Genomic DNA, 17,637 nt, shown 5'->3' on the forward strand with positions numbered 1-17,637 from the left:
GTTGACGTTCGTGAGTCTCGTGCTTGCCGGAATTTGCCTGAACCAGCTTGTTGCAGCTAACACTTCATCAATAATGATAACAAGTGTTCGTATATGAACTTTATTTTTGCATTCGGTGAAAATGTGTGGAGTAATCCCTTTTAAGGTCCTGGAGCCGTAAGCTACCATCTCCTTCCGGAATCACCAAGCGCGTAGATCCCCCACGAGACTCCTCCACGCCACCACGTGCCATTTGCCCGGGTTTACTTCGTCTGCGTGACCCACGAGTGGGCAATGCCACTGAAGATTATGATGTCGAAGACTGGCTGGCAGAGTACGAGCGTGCCAGCGCGATTAACAAGTGGGTTGAACCTGTGAAGTTGACTCACGTCATCCTCTATCTGACAAATTTGGCCTACCTATGGTTCATCAACACCAAGCCAACGTGCCCACTCTTGTCGGTTTTCAAAGACACCAAGGTAATTTCCTACTCCTCGGTTATTTTCTACACAAGCTAATGAGAAAAGGTGCCTCAGGTTCAGAATGGGTACCCCTTGATGACTTGAGTGCTCGGTTCCAGCGTGAAGGAAGAGCCATAGTCCGGGGAAGAGACGTTTTATTGCAGTACTCAGGATCTTCCCGGGCCTAAGCTTGAACCTCCACTCTCCTATTTCGCATTCAAACATCCTCTTTTGAATCCTTGGTCAAATAGAAGGTGTACAAACAAGCCAATCCCACGTGTGGTCTGATACATACACCACAGATCGCATGAGAACTTTCATGATAAACACGGCATTGGAAACCAGCACGTTATCATATAAAGCACCCAAAGGGACTCGTTCGCAGCGTGTCACATCTTTCCCATGTCAGGCCCTGTATCGGCTGACGACCGCCAGTAGCTGTTACCAGGCTCGAGCTCCCTCATCTGGCACACGAGAACGTCTCTTTGTAGAAGCCGCCATAAACGTGGTGAGCACAACGAGAGGATGTGTGCACTGACAATGTGTGCACGCGAAAGCAAGTCGCCGGCCATCCCAACACTATTACCGGTAATGACGTGTTACTGGGTGAGAAGCTCGCCCGCATGCCATAACTATGTCTCGGTAGGCCGCGTTCATGCGGCATTTTCCAACAGCACGCGTGCATACCCAAAAATGAACTTAAACCAAGACGACCACGCTTTGCCTGGTTCTTGCAACGCACCCTTGCGGGTAAGCTTTCCCTTCATGTCCCAAACTGGGAGTGACATTGATGGCTTTGCCCATAAACCATGTGAACAATAGAGTCTCTGAGTCCCCACGCGTTGGTCTTCCGCATTCCACTTCGCTGAGCCTATCGGTGTCGTTACTTGACAGGGAAAACTCGTTCACTGCCCTACAGCAGCCGCCTAACTTGCGTCATCTTACTCTGTGTACTCTTTGCTAGCTCCTTCCCCCTAGGGAGTGTTACTGGATACTCGGATACTCGGGCGTGTAATGGGATACAACATCACCAGGTCACTAAAAATAGGTAACCTATTCTTGGTGCGCGCACATGCGTGAAGCGATTTTCACTCCTATCTCGAAGGAAGAATTTTTGCCACATACTGCAATATGAACACACAAACAAATTTACATATTACTAAAATGGTCAATCAAAAGAATAAAATCTCGCAATGCAGAACAATAAAGAAGGCTCAGCGCCAGTCAGTTTGCTTTGGCTTGAAACAGCGCATGCGCACCGTGCATATTCCTCTAAAATATGGTCTCCTAAATTAACTACACCACAATGTCATTTTCGAAATACGTGAGACCCACTCCATACGCCCTGAAGGCCCCCGCATAACGCACTCAGAGAAAGCGATATACCCAGCACTATGCATATCTTGATCTTAACGGATCGCAACTAGCACAAACGAAACAATTATGAACTTCTTTCATGAACGCTACCTCATTTCCACTACAAAACTATTCCTGTAGACACATACAATGCACCATAAAAGCATATCTTTCACTTAGAGGCAAGTTCGGAATGCAACAGCCCCACTTATAACAAAAATTGCATTATACGGCAAACAAGACCGTTTCACATCATGCAGAAACGACTTCTCTCTTCAAACCACTAAACATTACACATACCACTTATCTTAAACGTGTTATGCAAACTCTTACATGAGCATTCAATCCAAGGTAACTACTTCAGTGACTACACAAAAAAATTGGTAGATCCCACGTACACTAGGAATCAATAATATGTGAAGCACGTATGAAGAAAGGTGAAAGGTAACGTTAAAATCAGAACAACGTTAAAAGATGGAATTAAAATATGCTGTACAGGACTTCCAAGTCATGATTATCATGTTTGGACGTTTCATTTATCTTTGTCTACTATTAAGGTCAACTGATAAGAACTTTGGTATATATGGAGCTAGCAAAACGGCCGCGAGCTTGCTATAAGCGTAGCATGTAGTCATGCTTTACATGAATTCAATATATTATTATCATATTTCGACGTGTTATATGCCCCACCGCGGTGGTCTAGTGGCTAAGGTACTCGGCTGCTGACCCGCAGGTCTCGGGATCAAATCCTGGCTGTGGCAGCTGCGATTTCGATGGAGGCGAAAATTGTCAGGCCCATTTGCTCAGATTTGGGTGCACGTTAAAGAGCCCCAGATGGTCTAAATTTCCGGAGGCCTCCACTACGGTGCTTCTCATATTCATATAATGGCTTTGGAACGTGAAACCCCACATATCAATAAATCAATCAATCATTCAATTTGAACGTGTTATATACATTTGTTGTCCATTGACGTCACGTAATACCAAATTTGGTATATAGGGAACTAGTCAAACGGCCGCCAGAACGCGATGAGCATAGCATGTATTCATATTTTACATTAAACGCATAGTATGATTATCAAGTCTGAACGTGTCACTTACTTTCGTCGTCTACTCACTTCTCGTGATACTAAATTTGATACATGCGCAGCTAACGCAATGGCGGCGAGCGTGCCATGATGAGCCCTATATACTTCGACGGAACGCTGACGCACGCGCAGGCTGGGCGCAGTGACGCCATCCTAGCAAAACGCGAGCATTCTACAGTGTGACGACAGACGTGGCCGTCGCGACCACCGTCCGGCATCGCGACCTGGTGGGAACCGGCGCGAAATGCAACATGCTGCATTTCGCACTGACAACATTACTTAGACATCACCGTGTCTGCCTCTCTTAGTGACGGAGGGACGCCGTGTGCGTCGAAACGCGCATGCGTTAAATCAACGCAGGCGGCGCGTGCCTGCGAGTATATGGCAGGCAGATCCATAATAAAGGTTAGTGGGCCGATCCACTGATCGGCCCACTAACCTTCATTCTTCAGAATAGGCGACATTGGTGCCTGGCGTGGCAGCGCCGGCGTAACGTGATAAAACGAACGCTGGCTCGCGCGCACGCCACCTCACGCCGAAGTGTATTGGTGCCTTGAGTGGGGCGTGTAATAATGTTCTTACACGACAGGCATCTCATGGTTATCATGTTTGCATCACTCACATACCTACGTCATTCATTCACGTCACGTCATACCGAATTTTGGCATATGTGAAGCTAGCGAAACAGCCGCGAGCGCATTATGAGTGTGGGACGTAGTCATGTTGTTACATGACACGCATGTCATGATCGTCATGCTTGGAAGTGTTATTTGCCTATGTCATCCGTCCGCGTCACGTAATACCAAATATAGCACATGTGATGCTAGCGATACGGAACGAGAGCGCATCATTATCGTAGCATGTAGTTATGTTTTTACATGACACGCATTTCATGACCATGTTTTCACCAGTCACGCACCTTCTTCTTACATTCACGTCCCGTAATACCAAGTTCGTTACATGCAAAGCAAGCGAAACAGCCACGAGCACATCATGAGTGCGGCATGCAGTCAAGTTGTTACATAAAACGCATGCCACTATTTTGATGTTAAGGTCAGTCGCTTGTGTTCGCCTCGCAGTCATGTGATACCATACCAGTTTTGCAACATATTGTCGAGAGGTGAAAATAGCAGGATACAGGATGACGATGCAACCAGAAAAAACGAGGTGTGTATTAACAGAACAAAAGAGCAGCCGCTTCGACATCGTCTTCCTCGGAGGAACCGTGGGTGCTGTCCATCCTCATCACTTCGTCGTCCTCTGTCATCTTGCCCGGCCTTTCGCCGTGAAATTAACCTACCATTCAAAAAAGCATCGTCCCGATGCTTTATAATCAAAGTGGTTTGTACTCGTTGGAATCGCATGAGTTCATTCGGAGAAATAAGGCTTCAAGCGTACCACGTGCACAACTTCTGGAGCATACCTTCGACGCCTTGAGGAGTGAGCAGTATCAGGAACAACCTCATAGTTAAGGTCACTGAGACGTCGTAGGTCTTTATTGGGACCAAAGTACGGTCTTAACAGCTTTTCTGAGAGGCCACGGCACTGAATAGGAGTCCCTATCTAAACGTTTTCTCCTGGCTCGTAGGAGAGCTCCGCCGTGGTGGTCTAGTGGCTAAGGTACTCGGCTGCTGACCCGAAGGTCGCGGATTCAAATCCCGGCTGCGGCGGCTGCATTTACGATGGAGGCGGAAATGATGTGGGCCCGTGTGCTCAGATTCGGGTGCACGTTAAAGAACCCCAGGTGGTCGAAATTTCCGGAGCCCTCCACTACGGCGTCTCTCATAATCATATGGTGGTTTCGGGACGTTAAACCCCACATATCAATCAAATCACTGGTTCGTAGGAGACTGGTCGGTGACGTCGGTGACGAAGGTTTTACCGTCTTGAATTGTAGTCCTGCTGGCGACTAATACGTAGACGTGCAAGTTGTCAGGCTTCTTCGGCAAGCTGAGTGATGTAATCTGCATCCGTTTTGGCATCTTCGCACACGTGCGGCAACGTAGCGTTAAGCATAGTGGTGACTTCACGGCCTTAAAGAAGGCGGAATAGCATTTTTTTGTTTTTTCTTGATGAGCCGTCTTATAGGCAAACGTTACATACGGCAAGATCTCGTCCCAGTTTTTATGCTCCATATCGGCGTACATGCAGAGCATATCCGCAAGTGTCTTGTTGAGACGCTCCGTAAGACCATTCGCTTGCGGATGATACGCCGTTGTTCGCCGGTTGGATGTGCCATTAAGTCCTAAAACTGTGTATACGTGTTCGCTACGAATGCAGTTCCCCTGCCAGTTATTAGCACTGATAGAGCACCATGCCTCAGCACCACATGCTCTACAAAAAATTGGTCTGCTTCACCAGCGGTGCCCCTCTCCAGAGCCTTTGTTTCGGCGTAACGAATGAGGTAGTCGGTGGCTACACCAATCCATCTTCAACCTGTCGATTAGGTTGAGCATTGGCCCAAAAGATCCATTCCGATTTGAGCGAATGGAGTAACAGGCACGTCAATAAAATGAAGGAGGCCTGCTGGTTTGACGGGTGGAACTTTTCTGCGCCGGCAATCAAGGCACATTCGAACATCGTGTTTAACGGTCGCTGTCAGTCTTGGCCATTAGTATTTCTGCTTCACTCTGCACAACGTACGCGTGTAACCCAAATGGCCGGATGTTGGTTCATCGTGGCATGCCTGTAATACTTTGCGTCTTAGGGATATTAGGACGACGAGTATGTAGTCGTTTCTATGTGGGGTGAAGTTCATCTTATACAAGACATCGTTGCGCAAGCAAAATGACGAAAGCCCTCTCGCAAACAGTCTAGGTACAGCTGAAGTGCGACTATCTAAAAAACGTATTATGGAATCTAGTTCGGGGTCGTCTCATTGCAGCTGTGCGACAGTTGCCGTGTTTGCAGCTCCTACAAATGCTGTATCGTCATTTTCTTCCGTCGCAGGTAATATGGCGCAACAGAAAGGCAATCAGCGTCTGAATGTCGCTTCCCCGATCTGTAGACCACCGTCATGTCAAATTCTTGAAGCTTCAGGCTCCAGCGCGCAAACCGTCCTAAAGGGTCTTTTAAATTTGTCAGTCAGCAGAGGGAGTGATGGTCACTGACAGCATTAAAAAGACGACCATACAGATATGGGCGGAATTTTTTAACCGCCCACACGACCGCAAGGCACTCTTTTTTTCATGGTGGAATAAATTTTTTCCGCACGGTAAAGTTCTGCTCGCGTAAGCAATTGCTCGTTCGGCGCCATCCTGCCACTGCACGAGCACAGCTCCTAAGCTGATATTGCTAGCGCCGGTGTGCACTGTTGTCGGGGCATGATCAGCAAAGTGTGCGAGGACTCGTGGCTTCTGAAGGCGTCGCCGCAGCTCGTCGAATAATTTTTGCTGTTCTTCATTCCATACGAATGCGACGTCTTCTCTGGTAAGGTGGGTCAACTACGAGGCAATGCGCGAGGAGTTCTCAATTGAGCGTCAGTAGTACGCACACAGTCCTAAAAGCCGTCTGACCGCCTTTTTGACAGTTGGTGCTGGAAAATTGGTAACGGCAGCTAATTTTTCAGGGTCAGGCCGCACACCTTCATTACTGATAAGATGCCCCAGGAACAGAAGCTCTTCGAAGCCGAATTGGAATTTTTCCGCCTTAAGTGTTCTTCCGGCTAAACGGATAGCTTGAAATACTGAGTGCAGTCACCTGACATGTTGGTCGAATGTGGCAGAAAATACGATGACGTCATCTAACTACACTAAGCACGTCTGTCACTTGAGGCCTAATAATACGGTGTCCATTAGCCGCTGGAACGTTGCCGGTGCTGAGCACCAGCCAAATTAAAGTACCTTAAAGTCATAAAGGCCATCAGGTGTCACGAAAGCTGTTTTCTCCCGGTCTCTTTCATCGACTTCTATCTGCCGATACCCACTCCTTAGATCCATCGACGGGGAATAACGCACTTGCCAAAGTCGATCGAGTGAATTGTCGCTACGTGGAAGTGGGTAGACGTCTTTTTTTGTCACTTGATTCAGCATGCTGTAATCCACGCAGAAACGTAAGGTGCCGTTTTTTTTCTTCACTAGTACAACTGGCGAATCCCAAGGGCTTTTCGACAGCTGATTAACGTTGTCTTCAAGCATCTGTTGCACCTGGGTTTCGATGGCTTCTTGTTCTTGCGGAGCTACCCGGTACGGGTTTTGCCTGATGGGTCTGGTCATGTCGTCCGGTGTGATTCGATGTTTCGTCAGTGGCGTTTGATGGGCCCTGGACGTTGAAGAGTAACAACAAACTTGTTAATAAGCTGCATGATACTTTGCGTCTGCGCCGGCCGCAAACTTGGGCTAATATCAACAGATAGAGGTACGGGGGGAAGGTCAGTTGAATTACCTTTTTCAAGAGTTTGGCAGTCTGTCGTCTCAGCGAGCATCTTCAATGTACGCGACGTTCAAGCCCTGCGTTAGATGTCGGCGTTCAGAGCTAAAGTTCATAACAAGGACATGCGTGTGTCCACACTTTATGCTCACGATGCCTCTTGCTATAGATAAACCATGGCTGAATAGCAGTGTTGAAATTTGCTCAACAATGTTTTCAGATATGCTCGACATGTCACATGTCACAGCCACAGGTGCACTCGACCGCTGTGGATTACTGACATCGTCGTTGAAGACGCGCAAAGGTTTACGTCGCTGGTCTGTACAGGACCCATCCATCCGAAACTTGATATGGGGCCATCCAAAACGTAACCAATCTCTCTGGAATATTGATAACGACACCGTATTCACGCAGTAAGTCCATGCCTGAAATCAGGTCTTTGAAGCACTCCGGTAGAATTACGAAAGTAGCGACGAAATCTGAACTGCCGATATTGATTCGAGTGGTATATTTGCCCGTCGGCGTCACCAACTGACCCACTGTGGTTCTTATGTTCGGGCCCCTCCATATTGTTCTGACTTTCTTTAGGCAGTCGGCGAGAATACGCCTGATAGTAGAGAAGTCACACCAGTATCTGCCGGCGCTGTTACTGGGCGTCCATCTATACAAATGTCTAGATTGGCGCTAGAAATTTTCGTTTATGTCGGTGACGTCGTATCGTCCTTGGTATCGTCCGTCGTACGATTCGTGGTATTATTCGTCGTATCACGTCGTAGAAATGATGTTGGGGGTGTGACAGCATCTCGACGAGCGGCAACCTTCCCGCCAATAGACACTGCTGTTAGTTTCTCCGCCGAGGACTAGGAGACCTGCCCCGGACCACCTCGGAGTAACTACGCTGCTGCGGCGACTTAGTTGCACGTGAAGGAGAGCGCGGTCGACGATACGGCACATTGGATTGCTGTGCTTGCGGGCTTGCACTGCTGTCACGGCGGTTATCGAAATAAGCACGAGGGGAGGTTTGTAGAAAACTCTGATGTCTAAGGTCGTGGTATGGGCGATTGAGGAAATTATGACCGGCTCCTCCGCAATGAAAACAAAGTGGGTGACGGTCGAGAGTGCGCCACAAGTCCCTGTCAGGATTGTCATGTTTGCACCAGTCATATATTTTGTCATCCACTGACATCACGTAACACCAAATTTTGTATATGTGGAGCTAGCAAAACAGCCGCGAGCGCATCATGTAGCATAGTAGCGTTGATGCGCGCGCATGGTGGGCACAGCGACGCTACCTTAGCAAAACGAGAGCACTCTATAGTCCAACGCAAGGCGCGACCAGCGTCCATTGGCGTGGCCCGACAGCATCAGACGCGAAATGCGACATGCTGCATTTCGCGCTGATGCGATACCGAGACACCACTGCGTCTTCCTCTTTTCGTGATGGAGGGACGCCGGGTGCGCTGAAACGAGCATGCGTCAAAGCAACGCAGCGCGGCGCGCCTGCGAGTCCATGGCGCCTGGCGTGGCAACGCCTGCGTGACGTGACGAAGTGAACGCCTGAACGCCGCGAGCACGTGCACCGCGTCACGTCGAAATGTACTAGCCCCTTGACTGTGGCATGTAGTCATGTTCTCACATGACACGCATTTCATAATTATAATGTTTGCACCAGTCACATACCATGGTCATCAATTGGCGTCACGTAATACCAAATTTGGTTTATGTGAAGATAGCGAAACGGCCGCGAGCGCGTCATCAGTGTGGCATGAGGTCCTTTTGTTACATGAGACGCGTGTCTTGATTATCATGTTTAGAGGTGTCATTTACATACGTCGTTCGTTCACGTAGTGTAATACCGGGTTTGATACATACGAAGCCAGCGAGACGGGTGCGAGCGCATCATGAGCGTAGCATGGGATCATGTTGTTACATGACACGTATCTCAAGTTTATCACGTTTGCACATGCTATCATATCATCGTCATCCATTCACGTCCCGTAATACCAAATTTAGTATAAGTGAAGCTAGCGAAACGGTCGCCAGAACATCTTAAGGCTGGCATGTAGTCATGTTGTTACATAACGTGCATCTCATGATTATCTTGTTTGCACCAGTCACATACCTTCGTCATTCATTCACGTACTGTATTACCAAAATTTGTATATGTGACGGTAGCGAAACAGCCTTGAGTGCATCATTAGCATGGCATGTAGTCATGTTGTTACATGACACGCATTGTATGATGTTCATGTTAGAGTCTGTCTCTTGTGTTCGCCATGCAATTATGTCGTACCATGCAGGTTTTGCAACATGCCATGTGAACAAAATTACCGCGAGAGGTGCAGGACCATAAATTGTAAATTATGACCTTAACGACACACATGTCATGATTTTCATGTTATGAATACTCGTATATGTTCTTCATACATTCATGATATGCCATACTAAGTTTGGTGTCGATGACGTTATCGAAACGGCCATGAGAGCTCAAAGTCATAGGCGGCTAGATAGATAGATAGATAGATAGATAGATAGATAGATAGATAGATAGATAGATAGATAGATAGATAGATAGATAGATAGATAGATAGATAGATAGATAGATAGATAGATAGATATGCTCAAACTCGCCGAAGTTCACTTAGAATAGCTTTACAATTATTAACAAGATACACAACGACTGTGCGACCAGAAAAAACGATTGATTGATTGATTGATTGATTGATATGTGGGGCTTAACGTCCCAAAACCACTATATGATTATGAGAGACACCGAATTGGAGGGCTCCGGAAATTTAATCCACCTGGGATTCTTTAACGTGCACCCAAATCTGAGCACACGGGCCTACAACATTTCCGCCTCCATCGGAAATGCAGCCGCCGCAGCCGGGATTTGAGCCCGCACCCTGTGCGTCAGCAGCCGAGTACCTTAGCCACTAGACCACCACGGCGGGGCCAGAAAAAACGAGGTCTGTATTAACAGAACAAAAGAGCAGTCGCTTCGACATCGTCTATTTCGGAGGAACGGTGGGTGCTGTCCACGCTCATCACTTCGTCGTCCTCTGTCTTCTTGCCCGGCCTTTAGCTGTGACAATATCATTTGAATGAAACCACCGCAAGAGCATCCAGACCATGACAAGTAAATCCTGACATTTTCGAACATACATGTCATGATTATCATGTAATGACTAGTCAGTTATGTTCTTCATACAGTCATGCTATATCATAGCAAATTCGGTAGGAATACCATTAATCAAACGGCCAGGAGAGCTAAAAGTCATAGGCGGCTAGATAGATAGATAGATAGATAGATAGATAGATAGATAGATAGATAGATAGATAGATAGATAGATAGATAGATAGATAGATAGATAGATAGATAGATAGAAAGATAGATAGATAGATAGATAGATAGATAGATAGATAGATAGATAGATAGATAGATACGCTCAAAATTGCCGAAGTTGGCCGAAAAGTGCTTCGCAATTAGAAAATAACATAACCATATGAGCCCGACAAAACATCCGATTGTCACCAAATAGTTTCAGTCACACAGCCCAATGATAATCCGAGACGCGAAAGAGCATTAGCAGTAATGCTCTGAGTGCCTTCAGTGCAAACAATTTGTGCTTCACATTCACCTTTCTTTAAACTGTGGACGTGTACAGTTGAGACTGGCTTAGCCTCGTACTGAAAAATGTGACTGATTGTTCGCATTCATTCATCCTTTGGAAGAGGCAAGCTCCGATTGCGGTTTCCGAAATGTCTGTGGCCGTACAAAACACTGCTGTGGTTCGGTACTACCCACACTGTAGTGGTCCTACTCAGAAATGTATGCGAGGGCCTCTTTAACTTAATCAAACGCAAACTGCACCTACGAGTTTCACGGAAGAGTGTTCGACACTATCGAACGGTCGCGTCTGGTTAATACCTGACTTTCAAATAAAAGCATTCTATTTATTTACTTTATTTTATTTACAGAATACTGCGGTCGAAATACCAAGCAGGGGGGCATAATAAAAGTGATTCACAGTGTAACTTAAATAAAAAGAAAGTTCAAGCATTAAAAACCTGTTACAGCACTAGAACACAGGATAACAATTGAACAAAGTTAAATGGTAGCAAGAAATTGCAAATTGCAACCGGAGAATGCAAATCAAATACATCGTGAGACAGTCTGAGATCTTGAGTTGTACGGTTAAAAACGGAAAGATACATAGTTATCGAAGTCAGAATTTTCATTATCACAGAATGCTTCCAAAGATAACGCGTTCCAATCATTAATCGTACGGGGAAAGAACGAGTTCATGAAAAGATTAGTACGTGCGAAGTAAGGTTCAAGAGTGTAACTGTGAGTATGTCGAGTTTCTCTTGAGATTCGATTTCTTATATAAGTTTCTGGACAAATCTTATATTAATGGAAATAAAGTGAGTGTAGAAATTTCAGCCGGGCAACAGCTCTTTGGTATTGTAAATTAGGGATATCATTAATGGCCATGATCATTGTTGGCAAGTCATTTCTGTGGGAGGCATTAAAGATAAAGCGAACCACCTTTCGCTGCACGATATCAAGATTCTTAACAACTTTCTTTATATGTGGGTCCAAAACGACACTAGCATAATCTAACTTTGGTCTTATAAAAGCATTGTAGGCCAGCATTTTGATTTCTGAGGGCGCTGTTTTTAATTTGTGTCTCCAAAAACTGAGCTTTTTAGAAACAGATGAGCACGTTTTATTTATGTGTTTTAATCATGTTAGGTGGCTTGTAATTGTGACGCCCAAATAATAATATTCGTTAACCTCAGTCAATGGACAGTTGTTGAGAAAATACGTATAATTAAAACGGCGTTTTTTATTTGTTATATGCATGACAACTGATTTATAGCTATTTATTTTCATTGACCAATCTTCACACCACTTAAAAATGGCACAAAGGCTGGATTTCAGGCATTTGTGGTCATTCGGAGCAGTAATCGCTTTAAAAAGTATGCAGTCATCTGCAAAAAGCTTTATTTGGACGCGTGATGTGTCTATTGATTTAACAATGTCATTTACATACGCTAGAAAGAAAATAGGTCCCAAAACACTACCTTGAGGAACTCCGGAAGATACTGGTAGAATACTAGACATGCAGTCATTTACTTTAACATACTGCTTGCGATTGTGAAGGTAAGAACGGATCAAGTCAATGACGTTAACAGGTAGACATAGAATATGTAATTTAGAAATGAGTTTGGTATGCGTGACACGATCGAAGGCTTTACTAAAATCTAAAAAATAGCATCAATTTCATTTCCCGTATCAAGCGACAATGGAAACTCATGAATTTTTGTAACTAGCTGCGTTGTGGTCGATAATTTTTTCCTGAATCCGTGCTGTAATGGCGACAGTAGGTGGTTTTCTTCAAGAAATGTTGTGATGTAATGGGCGATCATGTGTTCCAATAGCTTACATGACGTACACGTTAAGGAAATATGCCTGTAGTTTGCAATGTTTAAACGATCCCCTTTCTTAAATACCGGTACTACACGTGCCATGCGCCAGTCATCATGGATGAAGGAATTTTCGAAGGAGAGGCGAAAAACATTTGTTAAAATGTGCGCAACGGGTTCAGCATATTTACGCCAGAATGTGTTAGGGATCATATCTGGACCAGCTGAAGATATATTTTTCAGGTTAACCAGCAAAGAAAATATACCCTCATAAGTTATGAACTCGGAAGACATTACTTGAAGAAGGTTGTCATGTGGTGATTCATGTTCGGGAGCAGAAAAATACGGAGCAGAAGTATCTGTTAAACTGATCAGCGACAATCAACACATCACTTACATTGGAACCATCAACTGTTATTTGACTGGGCGTAGTATCCGTTTGTTCTAAATATCGCCAGAAGTTTTCAGTGCTTTTTGTCAAAAATTCAGGTAATGAATGAGTGATATACCTAATTTTTTCGTTGGAGGGTTTGGAAGCAAGGTTGACTTTTAATTTAGATATCTCACTAACTGGTTTTTTATGTTTTTTGGCTCGTTTTAGCCTTTGGTGTAAATTATTTGGTTTTAGCCTACGGTGTAACATATTTGGAGGGGACATACTTTTCATTGCGATAATGAATATTTTTTTCCAGAGCATCCCAAGAGATTTGTGACGCAGCCCGGCATGTTATCTCAAAAGACCCACAAACAGTCAAGTATTGCATGGTCATCGGCTTTAGCGAAATCTTTTATTAACTTTTTTCCTTCTTTTTGTGCAACTTCGCATCACCAAGCGGAAAGGAAAGGTTCACCGCCTTGTGGTCCGACAAACCATCAACCACATCCACTGAGTATGAAGAAATATCATTACTAATAAAAATTAAATCTATCACCGAACGGGCATTTCCCGCTTATCTGGTGTACTCGGTAACAGTTTGTTTTAGATCACACATAATCATAATATCCACAAGAAGGTTTATGTCCACATTGAAAATAGAAACGGGGTCACGCCAATATATGCATGGAATAATAAATCACCGGAGAGTATCACCCTGTTGTTCGAAAACTCAGCCATATGATCGGAAAGTTTTGAAATGTATTCAGGGGAAGCCAATGGAGGCCTACACACAGCACACACGATAATTATATGGGCCCAGCAGTTTACTCTGAGGAACAAACTTTCATGACCATCGATTTGGTTTATAACAGCATCTGTCAAAGGATGCCGTAAAACAATGGCTAGGCCGCCGCCCCTACTTGGCTGATCACAACGAAAAATGCTATAATTTGGCGGCATTGAAGCGGAATCACAAACTTCGTCATTTAACCAGGTTTCCGTGGTTACTGGTATGTGTGGATAATGTTGAAGAAGCAACAGTTCAAGTTCGCTGATTTGATTTACAATGCTCCGACCATTCAAATTTAGTATCCTTATATATTTTGCCTCTGTACGCATTGTACGTCAACGAGTGCCGTCCCTCTGCTTTGGCAGTGCTCCACGTTCATTTCTGGTATCGTCACATACAAAGATGGTGTCATCAATTTTCAACTTATCATGCAAAAGAGATACGTGCTTCTTATTCACTCGGTCAACTTTAGCGCTATCCCAAAGAAGCTTGCGCACGCGCAGTGTTTCATGACTGTAGTCATTTTGAATGAAAATGTTTGTCCCATTGATTGATTGATTTGTGGGGTTTAACGTCCCAAAGCCGCTATATGATTATGAGAGACGCCGTAGTGGAGGGCTCCAGGAATTTAGACTACCTGGGGTTCTTTAACGTGCACCCAAATCTGAGCACACGGGCCTACAACATTTCCGCCTCCATAAATGTTTCTCCCTTTAAGTTTGTTTGTGTTTTGAATGACAGCCTGCTTTTCATTTAAATCTTGAAAATACGCTAATACTGGGTGTCGGCCGTCGCGGCGGCCAAGGCGGTGAATACGGGCTATAGACTCGCATTTAACTCCAAGTTTTTTTTTCCAAAATGTATCCAACAACACTTTTTCTTAATTTTGCCTCGTTTTCTTCACTATTTTCCAAAATGCTATAAACGATTATGTTTGACTTTCGACTGCGATCTTCAAGGTCAACAAGTTTTCCGCTTTGCAAGGCCACTGATTTTTGAAGGGATAATGACGATGATTGAAGGGCTGTAATTAGCGGCAAGCTTTCCTTTGTTTCTTTCATAAGTTGCTTTAGTGATTTTAAACGTGAGTCAAGATCACGAATGAGCTGTACACACTCGCTAAACCTATTTTTCATTTCAGTTACCTCGGCGTGAATATCGGCCTGTCCTTTCAGTTAATTCTGCAAAATATAAGCTCTGGAGGGACCCGGGTTGCTTTCAGCATCGCCACAAACCAAAATTCGAAGAGCTACGTAACAGTCATAGGCAATACTCTAACAAGCGCCTTGGCACGGCAAAACCAATAAAAACAACTCATCTCCACTCCTAATTGTAGAGAATGAACAACTAACTTGCACAGCAAGAACAAACTTCTTGTTTAGCGGCATGGTCGCAGCCGTTTCGCCGTGTCCACAGGTGAAGTAGCTCTGTGGTAGCGCTTTTATACTGCCCGTGACGCATGACGTCACGGACATGCGCAGATCCTGAAGAGGGGTATCCAACATGCCTGGCGTGAATGTTGATCTTGATTGCGACCGTGTGTTTAAGCTTGCGTTGGTCGCAGTGTGTCCAAGGCACACGTTGCACGAAGTTGGTACGCCGGTGATCGCTAACTGGAAAACCTGCACAGCGAGAACAAACTTCTTGGTTAGTGGCATGGTCACAGCCGTTTCGCCGTGCCCACAAGAGCGTAACTAGGAGCGTAATTTAACAGCGTAATTACCCGTCGGTAACACGCCATAGCTGAACACAAATAAGACACGAAAAACTAGTCACAAGAATGAACTCTCACTGAGAGAACACGTAAAAAAACTGTTGCAAATATAACTGAACCACCCAAAACAAAATTAGCTTTTACAAATCTGGTACTTCGATTTTCCAAAGAATGTACGCCTTCATTCGACACTTGACTCGAACACGCCTGACAACTTTTTTTTTTGAACTGGGAATACGCAAGAAGTAGAGCCTATTCGTTCCGCCACTGAAACCAATGCTAGCCTCTTTTTAACGCGTTTTCTCGTTGTCTTTTACAAAACATTACCACCGCAACAGTCATGCGGAAACAATTCGTCTCGACGCAACTCTGGCACTACGGAGTGCCAGGCCTGCTTTCCGTGTAAATGCTCCTTTCGATAGGGTACGTCTGTCACCTTAGCGTGTGACCCCTTTTTCCCCTAACGCCGCACATCAGCCACTGACTCTTCTCTTTTCTGCTCGCCATGAAGAACATTTTCATCGATTAGACCAAACCCCTCACAGTCCACATTAGTTATTTCTACAGCAGAATTGACACTTTTAAACCACGCCTGTTGTATTTGCGACACAGACTTAGTAATTTGATGCTTCCTTGCTCGGCTGCGCTGTTTCCCCACTGTGCGCTCGATGGCGTTAGCGCTACGGTTATAACCTCGAGGCACAGGCTCTGGCTCCTTTATCGGTGAATACTTCTCCGGTCTAACGCTCTGTCTTGAACAGCGGATCTCCCTCGCGTTACCTTATTTACATAATGCAGTGGCATTTGCGGTGACGATGAAGACAAACGTAATCTGTGGGAGAAAGCAATACGGACATACATGACTTCTTTGCGCAAACACGTACACGGACACAAGGAAAAGAGGCAAGCAACACGGGCGCAACTCGCCCAACTCGCCCAACTTTCAGTACTGTTATTACGAGCATACTCGTATTCAACTCTTGGTCCCTGCGCATCGCAATTTCACCGCCTGAGCAACGCTTCCTGGCGAGTTTGGAAGACAGAAAGTTACATACAGCATACGCGTGGTAACACTATGCCCAAAAGCATCTGTTAGCCATATTGTGTCACTAATTTGACCAGAAATCCATGCGGGCACTTCATTCTCTTGTACCACCATGACATCTAGACCTGAGGGAACGCGTGCGAAAGAAGGCTTGTTTACCACGGCAGTCTCAACCCACGGTTGCCTCCGAAATAGTGTCTTGACGATGTGGCTCGGCTCTCAAATGACGGCCCATTCCGGGGAGCTACTCGTAAAAGTTCTGCTTTATTAGCAGCTGTACCAGGTGAGAGCTCGCAGTCTCTCTCATAATGACCTCTCATTTCGCAGCCAAAACACACTCCTGATTTGGGGCTGAAATGTTCTCTACCAAATCACTTGCGTCTCACAATAAAAATATCATAGTTACGCACCGCGGTAACTGCTCTGCCTGCAGCTGTCCACATTTTCTTTAAAATTGTGGCTGACTCCGCAATATTTTTGGCCTTGAACTAGTCCTTCACTTCCTGGTGAGTGACTGGAGAGAAGAGATCACTTGGCATTAACTGTTTCAGCCTCTCAGTTATCCGCAATTCCTGAAGACTCTCAAATGACTCTACCTTTCTACTTCAAATGTAGCAGGTGGCAATAGTCTCCAGGCGTGGAGTCACTTGGCTCCATGATTTGATTGTCTGCCTCTCTTTTGATTTCCATGAACATCCGCCAGTACTCGCTTGGAGTCATCCACAGCTCCTTCAGCACTCCATATTTTAAATCCGTCTACAGCATTACCCCAGCATCTGCTTCATTGGCAACGATCCATCACATCTTGTCACTTATTAATCGTAACTAAATTGTGCCCTGTACTTCTTCGGGTGTGCTTAGTGCCGCAAAAGCGCGTCCGCATATTTGTACCGAGCGGTAATCATAGGTGCATGAGTGGGCTTGCGTGCTAAGACTGCTTTAAGATCTTTCGCGTACCGTCTTATACCGCTATGCTGGTTCCGGCTTTCCGGCTCCTCAGATGTGGCATGCGAAAACCTCATTTTCA

Source organism: Rhipicephalus microplus, unplaced genomic scaffold, assembly GCF_043290135.1.
Source record: "Rhipicephalus microplus isolate Deutch F79 unplaced genomic scaffold, USDA_Rmic scaffold_13, whole genome shotgun sequence".
Taxonomy (NCBI): Eukaryota; Metazoa; Arthropoda; class Arachnida; order Ixodida; family Ixodidae; genus Rhipicephalus; species Rhipicephalus microplus.